Source organism: Rutidosis leptorrhynchoides, chromosome 11 (assembly GCF_046630445.1).
Source record: "Rutidosis leptorrhynchoides isolate AG116_Rl617_1_P2 chromosome 11, CSIRO_AGI_Rlap_v1, whole genome shotgun sequence".
Classification (NCBI taxonomy): domain Eukaryota; kingdom Viridiplantae; phylum Streptophyta; class Magnoliopsida; order Asterales; family Asteraceae; genus Rutidosis; species Rutidosis leptorrhynchoides.
Window position 1 is genome coordinate 148,215,211 of NC_092343.1, and position 5,360 is coordinate 148,220,570.

Consider the following 5,360-nt stretch of genomic DNA (forward strand, 5'->3'; position numbering starts at 1 on the left):
TCGGTGCCGATATGCACTTTTGCTCGGGCACGACGTCACGTTGTTACCGGTGGTATGGCTTTCCTTGCTCATGTTGTCGACACTCGTAATGAGCCACCACCAATTCGTGAAATTCCGGTAGTTAATGAGTTTGAATATGTCTTTCCGGATGAGTTACCGGGTGTCCCGGCGGAAAGACAAGTCGAATTTCGCATCGAGTTGGTTCCGGGGGCTACCCCCATTGCTAAAACTCCTTATCGTTTAGCACCAACGGAGATGCAAGAGTTATTGAATCAAATTCAAGAATTGCTCGAGAAGGGTTTTATCCGACCGAGTGCTTCGCCATGGGGCGCTCCGGTCTTATTTGTGAAGAAGAAAGACGGTAGTATGCGTATGTGCATCGATTACCGTGAGTTGAATAAAGTGACGATCAAGAATCGTTATCCGTTACCTAGGATCGACGATTTGTTTGATCAACTTCAAGGCGCAACGTATTTCTCTAAGATCGACTTACGGTCCGGCTATCACCAAATGCGGGTCCGTGAGGAAGATATTGAGAAAACGGCTTTCCGAACGCGTTACGGGCATTATGAATTTGTAGTTATGCCCTTCGGTCTTACGAATGCACCGGCGGCATTCATGGATCTTATGAACCGGGTGTGCCAACCTATGTTGGACAAGTCGGTTATTGTATTCATTGACGACATACTAGTCTACTCGAAAAGTATGCACGAACATGAACGTCACTTGCGTGAAGTTTTGAAGACGCTAAGAAAAGAGAAGTTGTATGCAAAGTTCTCTAAATGTGAATTTTGGCTAAGGGAGGTTCAATTCCTTGGTCACATTGTGAACGAAAGCGGTATCCAAGTGGATCCGGGGAAGATTGAGACGGTGAAGAGTTGGGGACGACCGACTACGCCCACGGAGATCCGAAGTTTTCTCGGATTGGCCGGTTATTATCGTCGGTTTATCCAAGACTTTTCTAAGATTGCTTCTCCATTAACAAAGTTGACGAGGAAGAGTGCTAAGTACAATTGGGAAAACGAGCAAGAAATTGCTTTTCAATTATTGAAAGAGAAGTTGTGTCAAGCTCCGGTGTTAGTGTTACCGGAAGGCGTCGAAGACATGGTGGTTTATTGTGATGCTTCCTTAAATGGGCTCGGGTGCGTTCTTATGCAAAGGGGTAAAGTCATTGCTTATGCCTCTCGGCAATTAAAGGAACACGAAACGAGGTACCCGACTCATGATCTTGAAATGGCGGCGGTTGTGCATGCGTTAAAAATTTGGCGCCACTACTTGTATGGTGTCAAGTGTACGATATATTCGGATCATAAGAATTTGAAACACCTTTTTACTCAAAGGGATTTGAATTATCGTCAACGTAGATGGATGGATGTGGTGAAAGATTATGATTGTGAGATACTTTACCATCCGGGTAAGGCGAATGTGGTCGCGGATGCGTTAAGTCGAAAGACTCATCATCCGGCGATACGTATAACATCGTTACGTTTGATTATCACTAACGACTTTCTTGAAAAGATGGGTGAAGACCAAATAGAGGCTTATGTTCACGATAAGCACACGGAACGAATTGTGGGCCAATCGGAGTTTATTACTATGGGTCCGCGGGGTTTATTGTCGTTTCAAGGAAGGGTGTGGGTGCCTAAGACGGGTGATTACCGACGGGTGCTACTCGATGAAGCACATAAGTCGAAATATTCCATTCATCCGGGCGCGACGAAAATGTATCATGACTTGAAGAAAGATTATTGGTGGCCGGGCATGAAACGCGATGTTGTAAAATACGTTGAACGATGTGTTACTTGTTTGCAAGTTAAAGCCGAACATCAAAAGCCGTATGGTAAGTTGCAACCGTTAGAGATCCCGAAATGGAAATGGGAGCACATTACCATGGACTTCATCACTAAATTACCTAAGACGGCGAGAACTCAATATGATTCGATTTGGGTTATAGTGGATCGGTTGACGAAAAGTGCTTTGTTTCTTCCCATTAAAGAAGCAATATCGTCGGAGGCCTTGGCTAAGTTGTTTATCAAGGAAGTGGTCTCGCGGCATGGCGTTCCTATATCTATTATTTCGGATCGAGATACCCGTTTTACATCTCGATTTTGGGAAAAGTTTCATGAAGATATGGGTACACAATTAAAGTTGAGCACGGCGTATCATCCTCAAACGGACGGTCAAACCGAGCGTACGAATCAAACTTTGGAAGATATGCTACGGGTGTGCATCATTGATTTTGGTGGTAGTTGGGATGAGCATTTACCTTTGGTGGAATTCTCATACAATAATAGTTTTCATACTAGTATCGGGATGCCACCTTACGAGATGCTTTATGGCCGAAGGTGTCGAACTCCCATTTGTTGGGGAGAAGTGGGTCAAAGAGAAATCGGAAGTACCGATTTGGTTTTAGAGACGAATAACAAGATTGATATTATTCGGGAGCATTTGAAAAAGGCTCAAGATAGGCAAAAGTCGTATGCCGATAAACGTAGACGAACGATCGAATTCCAAGAGGGCGACATGGTTATGCTTAAGGTTTCGCCATGGAAGGGTATTATTCGATTTCGAAAACGGGGAAAGTTAGGTCCTCGGTTTATTGGACCGTTTAAAGTTTTAGCTCGTGTTGGTGAAGTTGCATATCGATTGGAATTGCCCGAAGAGCTTGCGGGGATCCATAACACGTTTCATGTTTCTCACCTCCGTAAGTGCCTTGCGGATGATTCTTCATGGATGCCTTTAGATGAAATTGAGCTAAACAATAAGTTGGAGTATATTGAAGAGCCGATTGCCATACTTGATGAGAAGGTCAAACGATTGAGACATAAGGAGGTTAGGACCTACAAAGTTCAATGGCGACGGAATAAGGGTTCCGAGTTCACTTGGGAACCTGAAGAGTTTGTGTTGGTTTATCTTCCCGCTTGTCATGCGGCATGGATTGCGAGGACGCAATCCGAATAAGTGGGGGAGAGTTGTAAGACCCGTGTAATTATTGTATATAATGTATAGAAGTTAACTTTGTTGTGGGATTGGTTTTATATTTCAAAAGGAGCTAGGAACCAGTTTCTGTCCATTTGCGCGCCGCGCGGCCTAATGGCGCGCCGCGCAAAATCGTGCAGACAGCCCCCTTGTTTTTATTTAAATTTAAACGTGGGTATTTTGGTAAATTCACATCAAGGCCGAGTTTAATGCTTGGTTCAGTAGTTTGGGAGCTCATTTACTCCCTTGTTCACCAACCTAATCACCTCCCAATTTATTTTAGTGAGAGAGTGAGTTTTAGAGAGGGAAAGCTCACTTTGAAGAGGAAGAAGAGGGTTTCTTGCTAAAGTCCAAGTTCTAAAGTTGTTCATCTCGTCAATTGCTACATCTTGATAGTTGTGGTATGCCTTAACTTTCAATTCTTGTTTTGATTTCGTGTATGGGTTAGGGTTTGTGTGAAGATGAACATTAAGACCCATTTTTGGGTAAATTGGGTGTTCTTGAGTAAATTGGGTCATGTAGGCTCAATAATGGGTTAGCTAGGGTTTTAAAAGTATTAATTGTTGTCATGAAACCCTAATTGGCTAATAATTTGTTAGAACACCTTAAGGAAGAGTAAATGGGTGTAATTTGGGTATAAATGACCCAAAATGGGTGTATTGACTTTTATTGAGTCAAATGGGTCAAAATTGGACCAAGGTTGGTAAATGGTTGTGTTTTGTGATAAAACCTAGTAATCTAATGTGTAGGAAGGCCTTGAGTGACAAGCGTTAGGGTTTTTGTTGAAAATGACCCAATTTAGGGTTAAGTGTCCAAATGGGTCAAGATGACCTAGGATGGTGTGGGTTGTAAGATTAGACCAAGTTGATTGATTATATGCTTGTGAAAATAGGTACGTTACCTCGGAACTCAAGCTTGGTTTAATAATCACCGAAGGCATAAGGTGAGTGGAATAATTATGCGTATGTGTATATAATGTATTTATTTGTGTCGTATGAATGTGGCATTGTCGCGTTGTTTAAGACACCACATGGTAAAGAAGTGGATGTCGCGTTGTTTAAGACACCACAATGTAATGGAGGGGATGTCGCGTTGTTTAAGACACCATCCATCGTATTGAATGGCATGTGGAATCGTCGCGTTGTTTAAGACGCCACATTGTAAAGGGTGAGTGAGTCGCGTTGTTTAAGACATCACCCGGGGGATTAGTGACTACGCGTTGATTAAGTAGCACTAACGGATGTTATGAACTCCAACGGTCTTGTATGTACCGTTTCCCTTGTTCGAATTGGTTAACCAAGGTTGCGTGAATTATGTATTGAAAGTATTTAATTATGAATCGTATGCTATTGTATTATTAGCTACTTGTGGAATTGCGGTTATTGGTATATGCATATTATTGTTGCATGATTGTCGAATTGTTGATCCCGCGTATGATGTTGTGTAAGTGATGCAAGTAGGTAGATTATATATGTATATGTATAATTATTGTGCTCACTAAGCTTTGCTTACCCCCTCGTTGTTTACCTTTTTATAGGTTCGTGTATGGATAAGGGTAAGGGCATTACCATGGATTGAGTTTCCCGCTTCGATGATTAGGAAGCACTTTTGGGTTATGGCTTGGAGTTTGACCGAGACTTGGGTAGTTTAACCCCAAACACCATGCTCGTCGTGTCGTTTGGCAATTAAACCTTTTGTGGTCGAAACTCTAATTTGTATTAAACATTGTATTTTAAACTTAGTGGCGTTTTGGGCACGTGTGGGCCCTACCTTGTAAAACTTGTTCATACCTTAGTTATGTGCTAGTTTTACATATATGAATGTATGGTTAAAAGCGTTTTGGCTAAAAACGTCGAGAACTAGTCAAACATTTTCGTTAAATTGACTTCCGGGGACAGCGGGCTGTCCAGGTGGTTTGGCGCGCCGCGCGGCCACCTGGCGCGCCGCGCAGATGGCCTGCACCAGAAAAATTTTTTTTTGTTTGCAAATTTCGTCGTGTTTGGTCGGTTACGGTTTGGGTTGTTACATGTGTATTAGTATATATTAATGGACCACTAAAGTATTTGTAATCACTTTCCATAAAATTATGATCTGAACTCCTAATTGTAATTTTATATATATTTATTATCCTTATATACTAATAGGGACCTGAAATTTGGTCGTTTTCTTCTCCAAATACCTCAAAACGACGTTCAGATCGCCCTACTTAAACAAAAAGCGGAAGAGAAAAAAATCCCACCTCTCCTCCTCCCTTCCTCTTCTGTCTGCGATTTCTCTTCAAACCTAGGGTTTATGCAAGCATTGCTAATTAATCCTAGGTTTTTGATTTCGTGGGAGAACAATCTGATTAGATTTTTTTTTATTTATTTGTGTGGCGGTTT